Source organism: Nicotiana attenuata, unplaced genomic scaffold, assembly GCF_001879085.1.
Source record: "Nicotiana attenuata strain UT unplaced genomic scaffold, NIATTr2, whole genome shotgun sequence".
NCBI lineage: Eukaryota > Viridiplantae > Streptophyta > Magnoliopsida > Solanales > Solanaceae > Nicotiana > Nicotiana attenuata.
Genome location: NW_017672992.1, coordinates 36,383 through 48,486, shown reverse-complemented (window position 1 = coordinate 48,486; position 12,104 = coordinate 36,383). Strand labels below are relative to the sequence as shown.

The 12,104-nt window shown below is 34.7% G+C and overlaps 1 long non-coding RNA gene across 1 annotated transcript; it reads left to right on the top strand.

The window, feature by feature from the left end:
• Window positions 1-1,344: 1,344 nt before the first annotated feature.
• LOC109215122 lies at window positions 1,345-2,330 on the top strand. The gene is made up of 3 exons (XR_002066313.1): window positions 1,345-1,552; window positions 1,773-1,823; window positions 2,051-2,330. It is a non-coding gene; the product is annotated as an uncharacterized LOC109215122 (long non-coding RNA).
• The last annotated feature ends 9,774 nt before the right edge of the window (window positions 2,331-12,104 follow it).

Sequence of the window (12,104 nt, the reverse complement as noted above, 5' to 3'; positions counted from 1 at the left end):
TATTTAAGAATTCATTTTAAAATAAGTGCTCATGTATTGAAGAGCTTTTTTGGGAGAGGGTTGGTGTATTTTGTTTTGATAATGACCAAAGGCTCCAAATATATACAAGGAGCATATTTAACACCACAAGAAAATAATGATAATCTTAATAAATAAAAAAAAGGAAAAATCATATTAAAGTAATAAGATTTGCGATGAAAAATTAAATTTATCGCTAATTTTTGCCCTGATATATGATGATAAATTTAAAAACAGGATTTCCATTGATAATAGTATTATTTGTATTAATTTGTATATAATTTTCTTGTATCTAGTTAGCCTAAGATATCTAAGTCCATATGAAAACTAATTATTTTGATCTTCTTATAAAATCAGTATTAATTGTACGTCCAATTTTAATTAAAAACATTGAATTATATATTATTAATGTGTGAATAACTAATATATAGAAATAAACAGTAGTATTATACCAATTACATTGTATAACAAATTATATTTTTCTATAGACAGTAAATATGTTATAATGATATGGATTTACTATCTTAGCAACTATTAATTATCATAAACTAAATTATACATTGAATCTAAGAATTGAAAATTTAATATTATTCTTATACATGAAGGAGATCTTGTCTTTCTTGTGAGTATTATTTGTATTTATGAATAATTGTATTTTCACTATTATTATTCTTATCTTTGAGTACAATTTGTATTTAAAAATAGTTACATATTTTTACCATTGTTAAATTTATTTCGTATAAAAGTTAAGAACTTAATATAGGGGGTGTATAAAAAAACAAACTGGTATATCATAATTTATTTTTTGGTAAATAATAAATATCATATTCATTCTAAACAAAATATTACTTGAAAGTTTCAAATATACTTTAAAAAAGTATAATTATAATTAGTTAAATTTAAATATATGAATAAATTACATTTAATCAATTATGTTCTTGTATATATCTATATTTCTTACTAGTTATGGTCAATTTAGATAAGTATTAAAGTTATTGATTTGATGATCTAATAGTATTTTAATAACTTAATAATTATCATAAATCTAACTTAAAACTAAAAATGAAGAAGTTAATATTATTTAAATATGAACGTATAACAAAACAAACAATATCATCTAGGATAAAAAAGCGGTAAAGAAAAAAATATTTTACAATATTTTTAATTCATGCAAAGAGTTGATTTTTTTCTATAGTTAAATGTAACTCTTTTGGTTTATTGTAGGTACTTTTCCTACCTTTATTTGCATTTATGGTATTTGTATTTACCCCCTTGTATTTATGGTAGTATTAAGAAGTAAAATAAAACAAAATATATAAAAAAAGAAACACAAACTAAAATTCCTAAACCAAAACCTAATCATCCTCACGCTAGCCGTCACTCTCCCTCCCCCACTTTGTTATTTCTTTCTTTCACCTTTAGTAATCCGCAGTTCAAGGCTGCGAGAAAGACAAAAGGGTCAACAAGAGTGTATCCCCATTGCGATCTCCATTTATGGACAAAATTTTTAATTTTTTGGTTCGTCTCTTTCCTGGTAAGCTCATGTCTCTATATCATAGTATTTCTGAATCTTCTTACGCCTACTTGAGTTTGGGGTTTTTAGTTTAATTTTACGGGTTATTCCAGCAATTTGATAAATATTATGCCTTATTTTTTGATAAGTGCTGAGTGCAATTTTAAAGATTTGATAGATTTTGTGCCTTACACCTAATTGACTTGTGTTTCTACTTCAATTATTTATTTTTGATTTACAGGATGCTCAAGAGAAAAGTCCCTTTGAAAAATAGTATTATCAATGCCAAACCGTAAGTTTTTTTCTCATCTTCTAAAGTTTTATGATGTTTATTTAAATACTTTTTTTTCTTTCTGTGTTGAAAAAAGTTTAGTTTTTTTAACCTGATACATGGCTAAATTTTTCTTATTCCATGATTTATTGAATTTTTATTTATTAACTGTAAATGCATCTAACTGGTATATGTTCCGATAATTCAAATACAAATTTTTCACAAGATTATTTTATTTTATATTTCAGTCTAGTGATTTGAAGAGTGTTTCATATATTCTTGGATGCATAAAGATCAACAACTGCGATGAGGGTGGTAACATAAAGCATCAAGATCAAACGGGGTGGCAACATGAATCATCAAGCAAATGCTTATATTCGTTTATATGGAATGTCGTACATTATAGATCTCTATTACCATAAAGCCTCACATCGGCTAGTTCTTTTCGTCAAATTTTAGTTACTATAAAAGAGTTATGTACTGCAGATGCTCTTAATTGATTAATATAAATGTGTATCTTGGAATTTATTTAGTGAAAATTTTTACATGTTAATTTGTGTAGAATAAGTCATGTCTCAAGATAATATATTATTACTATTAGTTTTAATATAACATGTACATCCATAGAATAATTGAAAAATTTTAGACAAAAATAAAATAGCGAATAAACTGGGTGATATTCATTGCTACTAAAATCAATATTCTGTAAAAAAAAAAATTAATAATAAAGCAATTTAATCTCGACTTTTTTGTATGATTTATAGCCATGAAACTTTGTCCGTGGCTAAACAAAAATACTTTTACAGTTACATATCAAAACTTTCGTGGCAAATAAATTTAAAACTTTTGCTACGCTATATCACTTTGTAGCTACAATAATAGCTACAAATTAATTTGTTGTGGCAAGAGTATAAAATCATTTGCTATAAATATATTTGTCGTGGGAAAAGTATAAAACTATTTGCTATGAATATAGCTACAACACAAAATTTTCGTAGCAGTATGTATTAATCCTTAGCCACGGGTTATGTAAAGTTTGTAGCTAACTTTTAGCTACGCTACATTTTGTTACGAATGCTACGGAAAAAAATATTGTGGCTAAAGTGTTTAGCTACGGAAATTTTCATAATTAGCTACGTTTTGTTTTGTAGCTATATATGCATTATGTTATAGTGAATAATCAAATGACCATTTCATCTAGTGTTAGCTCAGGGCCTTCGTGCTTTTAATATAGTATAGATAGATAGATAGATAGATAGATAGAGAATGGGTTAACCGGTGTATAATATGGATATTTATCCATGGCTTCTTGAATATGATCACTTTTGGAATAATTCCTAGTCTCCCAAACTTGTGTTAATTAATTTGAATAATTGAGTGGATAAATAACTCATCATTGTTTAACGATATTATGTGCACTTAGTATGTGGAGCTTCACTTTAAGGAATTCAATATCTAGCTAGTTACCTCAAAGTTCAAAATATTGGACACTCCTTATGATTTACGATTTTATTCAACATGAAATTATCTCTCTTAAAAATAATTTAAATTTTATGCCAATGACTTTTAATGTCTTCCATGTTATCTAGTCTTATTTGTGCATTGCAATATGATCCTTTGGTCCTTCCTTTGATATGCAGTTATGTAAGCTTAAAATTATTAATATAGTTATCTTGTTTATAAAAATAAAAATTTATTAATGTCTGAAACTTGAAAAAGGGCCTAAAATCAATTGAAAAAACCTAAAAAGGGGTATAAAATCTATTTACAGTTGTGTCATTCCCTTATAAGTTGTGGCCAAAACTAATATATAAATAGTAAAAGGTATAAAGGTAGTCATTCAGGAATATTTTAGTCGTTCAACATTTAGCATGGAACATTCGTGCATTTATAATAATATATGAATATAAATAAATATAGATATAGATATGAATAAATAGACATACATTACGCCTAAATCTTCCATCAACTCTTGGACATGTTCCCTTAATATTCGGGCGTGTTTAGTTCCTTCCCCAGTTCAAATTCATCTTTGTTAGATAAGTGTCTCATCTAATTTAACACTTCCTCCTCATGACACTTGTGTCCTCTTGTTATGAATATTTGTATGGATTACTTCAATTTTTTGTAGGATATAGAAGTCCTTAATATTTTTCTAACTAAAAAGTTATAGTGATGAACTCATAATTTTGTAAACACACATGAATTCATTTCCTCACCAAAATTCAGTATAAAGGTTAGAAACAACAAAAGAAAAGATAAATAGAATTCAATTGCTTCATGATTATACCTGGTATTCTAATCTTAACGTTCATTAGAAAGAAAAAATTGGAGTATTAGATAAGATACTCTTTACCTTGGCGTTTGTAGTATTCTATCAAAATAAGATTGATGATGCTTAAAAAACATAGAGTACTAATTATTTATTGTGGCCTTGTTATACCATTATGTCTAAAATAATAAACTTAATGAAAGTCTAAATTTCTACATCATTAAAAGATTTTAAAAAAAATCCATCGTCAAGTAATAATGAGGAGTAAGAAAAACAGAACCCAAAAGGAAAGGAAACAAATTAATAATTAGGTGTCAAATGTTTCCTCTTTGCAAGAACAATTGCAAAGAGAAGTGCTAAAAAAATTGTCGTCATTGTGCGGTAAAATATTTGTGCATAAAACGTGAGGAAGTATCGGTGGAATAACGACCAATTCTTGATATTGTTTTCATAAGTAATTATAAAAAATCACTTTTTAATGAGAAATTTCTACATTTTAATTCTTGAAACACATGTTTTAACTCCAAATAGGAATCTCCGTCTGGCATCAATTTCATATGGAGCCTTTGTATAAAATCATTGACTTCCTTTAAACATTAAGATTATTTGTGATAGAATCCCAAAAGGAATCACCCGTTTGAAGAGAAGTTTCAATTCCTTTGTAGTTGTTTCTTAGAAGAATTAAGGTAGGCTCGGTGTATGTGTAGCTTAAATAGAAAAGAATTTTACCCTTAGGTGATTTACAATTATGTCCTTAAATTATACAAATATTTAAGTTTATAAAAGTCGATCAATATTTTAGGAATATTTTCGTCGTTCAACATTTAGCATAAATTATTCGTGCTTTTATAATAATATAGATAGATATAGACTAAGTTTAGGGTACGCGCTTTGCGCGTGTACCTATATTAATGAATGCTAAATTTTAAAAATATATATAGATATTAGTTCCTCTGTTTTAATTTATATAATACATTTTCTTATTAAAATAGGATAGACAGATAGATATATTCATGTACATTTTTAGTTGTGGACAAAAATAATATATACGTACTAATTAATATTAAACAAATTAAAGATCTAATGTTATTTGTCTATTTGTCTTAATGTTAATTCACTTTATGCATTACTCATAGATTTTTTTTACATTTGTAATAACCAATACTGATAAAATACTTTTTTGATAAGTGCTGCATAGGAAAGTGCAAGGTCAAGATCTTGTTGTCACATACTTTCTAACCGAGTTACAGCTTATTGTTCTCCTATCAATGAGCCATCCAATACAGACATGAGAAATTGAATGCTATATTCACTTGTCAACTAACAGAAGAAATGCATTATTAATACTTTATACATGTATATATGGGGATAAAGTTGGAATTAAGATAAGAAGTATCTCATCATCAATGGCCAAAGGAAAATTATTTTTTCTGGTTCCATACATTACCTCAGAAGTACCCCTGATGTATTTGACAATGGATAAAATGCAAATATGGGAGGAGATTATACAAAAGGCAAAAGATGGAGGATTGGATGTTATAGAAACCTATGTGTTGTGGAATCTTGATGAACCTTCACCTGGCAATGTATTTTGCTCTTCACTCCCTTTTTTTAATGCATTGAAAATGGCCTCTTTGTTTGAGAACTAAAGTTTTCAGAAGGCAATTTCACAAACACATAGCAGGCTAACTTAACTACTACTACATATTTCTATGACCCACACATATTATATACTGACACACTATATTTCTTGAGATATCCCTATAAAAGAATGATAGCCAAATTCTAGTTTCTTTTTAAATATATTTTCTGATCTTGTTGGTATTTGACAATAAAATTCTTACTATACAAATTAGAGTTCAACTAACTCATGCTTCGTTAACGAGAAAAAAAAAACTGACAGAAAGGTCAATAAAATCAGTGGACAAACATGAGAATCTTTAAAAGAAAGTTTCTTGAAAGCATGCATTCACTTCCACCAAAAATGAAAAGAAGTCACAGCCTTTGTAGCTATCATTTAGATTGCCACTTTAACTAACTGACTGTACAAAAATTTTTTGGATTTTTCCTCTTAAAACTGACTTTTCACAACTATACCATCAAGGCAATATTCCACTTTCACATCAGTCAATTGTTGTTAATTCGTGAGAGAGGATCTAGTTAATGAGAAAAACAAAACAAGCTGAAAAAAAAAGCTGAACCTTTCTGCCATCTAGTCGTAATCTGCAATTATAACACATCACAATATAATAATAAGCAAACGTAAGATTGTCAGAATGATTATAATATAAAATCAAAAAATCCAAAAAGTGAACAAGTTGTACGTCACACTTACTATTAGGAATGATGATCTAAGTTACAAAAAAAGCTTTTTCGATAATTTCATCATAAACTATATTATATGTGGAGCGATCATCATCATCGTCAGCTATAGCCGGTCTAATTAATACGTTGACACGGTTAGAACCTTTGGCTCTTGATAAAGCAACGTATAACTGGCCATGAGAAATTTTCGCAAATAAATGCCAACAAAATCTAATTATGTTTGGCCTTGAGCTTTATTTATAGTCATGGCGAAACATAACCGTATTGGAAATTGTGTTCTTTTAAATTGAAGGGGTAGTTTTTCGTCTTCTGATGTTAATAGTGGTATTCGCGGAATGAATACATGTATATTTTTAAAATCACCACCGTATATTGTAGCACTAATAATATGAGATTTGGAATCATTACATATTAATCGTGTCCCATTGCACAAACCTTCGCAGGGATTCAAATTTCTCATTAATATAATCAGACAAGTTTTCTTTAGACACAATCTATAAGGAGGTAAACCAGGAGGATTTAAAGTGTACAAAAAATCTTCATATTCACTTTGATCTTTTGGATCAATTGTTTCAACGGTAGCTAAATAGACTTTTTCATCAGCTGGAAATTGAGCAATTAGCATGTCATTTATTTCATCAACGAAGTCGTTCTTTGTAGTTAGAATTGCGCGAGAAGTAATAAAAGAAATATTTGAATTAGTTAAATATAAATCAGGATAAGTAGCTTTTAATAGATGATTCAAGGAATATTTTTCAGTGGTAAAAGGTATGATCAGAGGACGGGGAATTTCTTTTTGTATATATTCAGATATGTGGTGTAGGGATACAATTATTGGTATCTTGTTCTACCCATATTCCTGCCACTTCTGACGTAGTTGGTAGGTTGTATATACGTTGATCTAGACCAGCATCACATTTAAGCGCAATGTAGAAATCTGATAATTGTGGGATACTTATTAAGGATTTCAAAAATATAGAATAAGGATTGGTTTTTAATTTATTCGCGTTGGTTGTACAGTTATAAGCTGAGTTTGGGTTTCTTATTTTCTTGATTTTTGGTATAGTTGTTGCATAGAATTGTTTAAACTAATTAAATTGTTCATCGATCATTCTCTGTTCCTTCGTCCAGAAAAATGTGGGATACTAGTATAGCAATTAAAAGCAAGATAGTGTTAAATTGCAACAAGTTTATAACATCCATATTATAACTTAGAGTCCTGTGATCTACTATATAGACAATGTACAACACAGATAACATGGGGACTTAATGATTTATGATTAAGAAAAAAGTAATTTTGAATAGTCAATATTTGGTAAGAAAATTTGAGGATTTACAAGTTTAGCTACATACAAATGGATAAAGTTCTATTAGGCGAGCCGAGTACCCTGAGCGTTGGGCGTGTCCCGGTGGCCGAGGCGTTAGTCTCACGGAACTAAGCCCCACGCATAAGCCCAGGGGCATGATACGAGTGCTCCGTCCCGGGGCGAGCCCCGAGCGAGTCCTAATTCTGCCTTTTAAAACAGATTTAGGCAAGGCAATACTAACCCACTGTCCATATTTATTTGACACTCTTCATTTTTCGATATTTAGAGCCCGTTTGGACATAAGAAATTTTTTTCTTTTTCTCAAAAAATTTTTACTTCTTTCCGATATCAGCGTTTGTTCATAACACATATAATTTTCACTTGAAAATGCGTTTTGAAATTTTTCGAAAATTTTAAAAATTTGAATAAGTTGTTTTCAAAATTTTCACTCAGATAACAATCCAAAATTATATTCATGTCCAAACACAACTCTAAATTCAAATATCATTTTCACTTGAAAAATTATTTCACCCTTTTTTGGAATTTTTACAATTCTTATGTCCAAACGCCCACTTAAATTTCTTAATTTTAATAGTGTATTTGATACTCTTATATTTTTAAAATCTGTCTTGAAAATATTTTTCTCTGATGTTTAAAATCTGTTTTGAAGGAATAAGTTAATATAGCTAGACAGACGCACCTCTAAGAATTTAATATGGGGTTTTAATATATAGGGAAATATAGTTCAGGGGATTTTGAGTACACTAGATAGTATAAGTAAGTAACTGACAAAAAAAGTGATAGTTTTAGGAAGTTTTAGGCTAAGTTAAATAGCCACGTGTAGTGCCACATGGCATAATATTTTAGATAATTAGGAGCATGTACTAGACGCACATTTATGAACGCAATGAGAGTTTTTTAATATAAAGGACAACATAGTTTAGGGGTTTTTTGGAACACCGAATAATTTAATTAGAAAACTAACAAAAACATGATAGTTTAGGGGTAGTTTTAGAGTATTAACTCAAAATGTTCAAACAACTTTGCTAATTATGTGTCACGACCCGGATTTTCCACCCTCGGAGTCGTGATGGCGCCTACTAATAGGAGCTAGGTAAGCCAATTAACTATATACATTCTTAGGCAAACATCGACAATATTGAGACAACGAGACAATTAATATAAAAGCGGAAGTCTTAAACATAAAAGAACTGAAAACAAGTGCGGAAATTCAATTACAACCTCTACCCAAGACTGGAGTCACTAACTCACGAACGTCTATTGAATACTAAAAACAGAGTCTGAATAAAATACAATACTGTTTGTTCCGGTACAAGGACAACAAACGAAATAAGGATAGAAGAGACTCCGGGCCATGCGGACGTCAACAAGGCTACCTCGGAATCCCTGGACTGAAGTAAACTCACAACGCTCCTACTGCTGTCCAAAAGCTGCTGCTCCGGCGCTGTGATCTGTGCAAAAAGATGCACAGAGTGTAGCATCAGCACAACCGACCCCATGTGCTGGTAAGTGCCTAGCCTAACCTCGACGAAGTAGTGACGAGGCTAGACCAGACTACCAGATAAACCTGTGTAGATATATATACAAGTACAACAAAATAATAACGGAANGGGGCAAATCTGGTAAAGCCAAGGTCACGGTCTTGGCGTGACAATCCAAGATGGCATGATACAGGGACAACCAATCCATCCCTAATATAACGTCGAAAATCCACCACATCTAAGAGCAATAAATCAACACGGGTCTCAAGACCCTCAAACACTACCACACAGGAACGATGAACTCGGTCGACCACTATAGAATCACCCACCGGTGTAGATACATATACAGGAACACCCAAGGCATCACTAGGCATAACCAAGTACGGTGCAAAATAGGATGACACATACGAATACGTAGACCCAGGGTCAAATAGCACTGAAGCATCCCTATCACAGACCAGAATAGTACCTGTAATAACTGCATCTGAAGACTCGGCCTCTGGCCTGGCTGGAAGAGCATAACACCGGGGCTGGGCCCCATCTCCCTGAATCATATCCCTGGGACGATCGGCTGCTGGCTGGCCTCTACCTCTGGCGGTCCGAGCTCCACCTCTATGATCTCTACCTCCACCTCTATGACCTCTACCCCCGCCTCTAGCTGGCTGGGCGGCCTGTGGATCACCTGGTGCCTGAATCATGGGGAGAGGACCCCGCTGCTGGGAACTACCCAAAGCTCTAGGGCAAAATCTGACAATGTGACTCGGGTCACCACAACCGTAACAAGCCCTCGGCTGTTAAGACTGCTGACCCTGTCGACCTGAATGTCCTCCCCGGAAACTCTGAAGTGGCGGTGCACTGATGGGAGCTGGTGGTGCACTGAAAGACTGCTGACCAGAATAATGCGGCTGAGAACCACTACCGCCTGAAGTACCATGAGAGACCTGAAGAGCTGACTGAAAGGGCCTCGGAAGATGGCCTCTACCATAAGAATCTCTACCTCCAGACGAGGTACCACTGAACCTACCTGCATGACGGGGCCTCTTATCTGACCATGACCACCTCCCCGTGCAAGAGCCATCTCAACTCTACGGGCCGCGTTGGCCGCCTCCTGAAACGAAATCTCACTCCCGGCTCCCATAGCCATTTGGAGACGGATCGGCTGGATCAACCCATCAATAAACCTCCGCACCCTCTCTCTCTCGGTGGGGAGTATCACAATAGCATGGCGAGCTAGATCAATGAACCGGGTCTCATACTGCGTGACTGTCATAGAGCCCTGCTGTAGGCGCTCGAACTGTCTGCGAAGAGCCTCTCGCTGAGTAACTAGGAGAAACTTCTCCAAAAACAACTCTGCAAACTAGTCCCAAGTCAATGATGGCGACCCTGTTGGTCTGGATAAATAATAGTCTCTCCACCAAGTCTTGGCGGATCCAGCTAGTCGAAAGGTGGCGAAGTCGACCCCATTGGTCTCCACAATACCCATAGTCCGAAGAACCTCATGGCAGCTAAATAAGAAATCCTGGGGGTCCTCTGTAGAAGCACAACTGAATGTGGTGGTGAAGAGCTTGGTGAACCTATCCAGCCTCCACAAAGCATCTGCGGACATAGCCGCTCCATCGTCGGTCTGAGTCACAATACCCGGCTGAACTGCCACAACTGGCTGAACCGCTGGAACCTGAGCCTGGGGAGCTACCTGCTCCGGAGTACGTGTAGCAGGAGTCTGAACTCCTCCTCCAGCCTGAGAAGTGGCTGGTGCTACTGGAAGCAAACCCGCTCGGGAAACGCTCTCCATGAAGCCTACCAACCTGACCAAGGCGTCCTGAAGAACTGGGGTGGCTATAAACCCCTCTGGGACCTGAGCTGGGCCCACCGGAGCTGCTGGGGTTGGAACCTCCTCATCATAATCAACATGAGGCTCCACCTCTGGGACTGCTGCTCGGGGCTGAGCTCTGCCCTGCCTCGGTCTCTGGCACGGCCTCGGCCTCGCCCTCTGCCCCTCGTAGGAGCTGCTGCTGGGGGCTCGGGCTGCTGCGCGGTGGAAGAGGAAGCACGTGTTCTCGCCATCTGCGAAAGAACAGAGTAGAAAGACAATCAGTATTTGAGAAACAGAATCGCACGACAAGAAAGAACAAAAGTGAAGTTTTTCCTAACTCTGTAGCCTCTGGGGGATAAATACAGACGTCTCCGTACCGGTCCCTCAGACTCTACCGAGTTTGTCCGTGAGTTGTGAGACCTATGTAACCTAGTGCTCTGATACCAACTTGTCACGACCCGGATTTCCCACCCTCGGGAGTCGTGATGGCGCCTACTATTAGGAGCTAGGCAAGCCAACTATTTATTATCTCTTTTAGCAAACCTCGATATCAATAAAAATCGACGAAGCATTTAATATAAAAGCGGAAGTCTTAAACGTAAATAAACGGAGAACGATACGGAAGTTCAATACAACACTACCCAAGAACTGGAGTCACATACTCACGAACGTATAGGGAATGCTAAATACAAAGTCTGAATAAAAACATAGTTCGGTTTGTTCTGGTACAAAGGATAACAAACTAAAGTAAAGATAGAAGAGACTCCGGGCCATGCAGACGTCAGCAAGGCTACCTCGGGATCTCTGGACTGAAGTCAGCTCCCAAAACTCCTACTGCTGTCCAAAAGCTGCTCCGGTACTGTGACCTGTGCAAAAAGATACACAGAGTGTAGCATCAGCACAACCGACCCCATGTGCTGGTAAGTGCCTGGCCTAACCCCGGCGAAGTAGTGACGAGGCTAGACCGGACTCCAAACAACCTGTGCAGTTCAATATATATATGTATGCAATATAAAGGTATACAGAAATTAACCAGTCAAGGGGGAGGGGGAGCATGCTGTAGGGGCTGTAACAGTTCAGGTA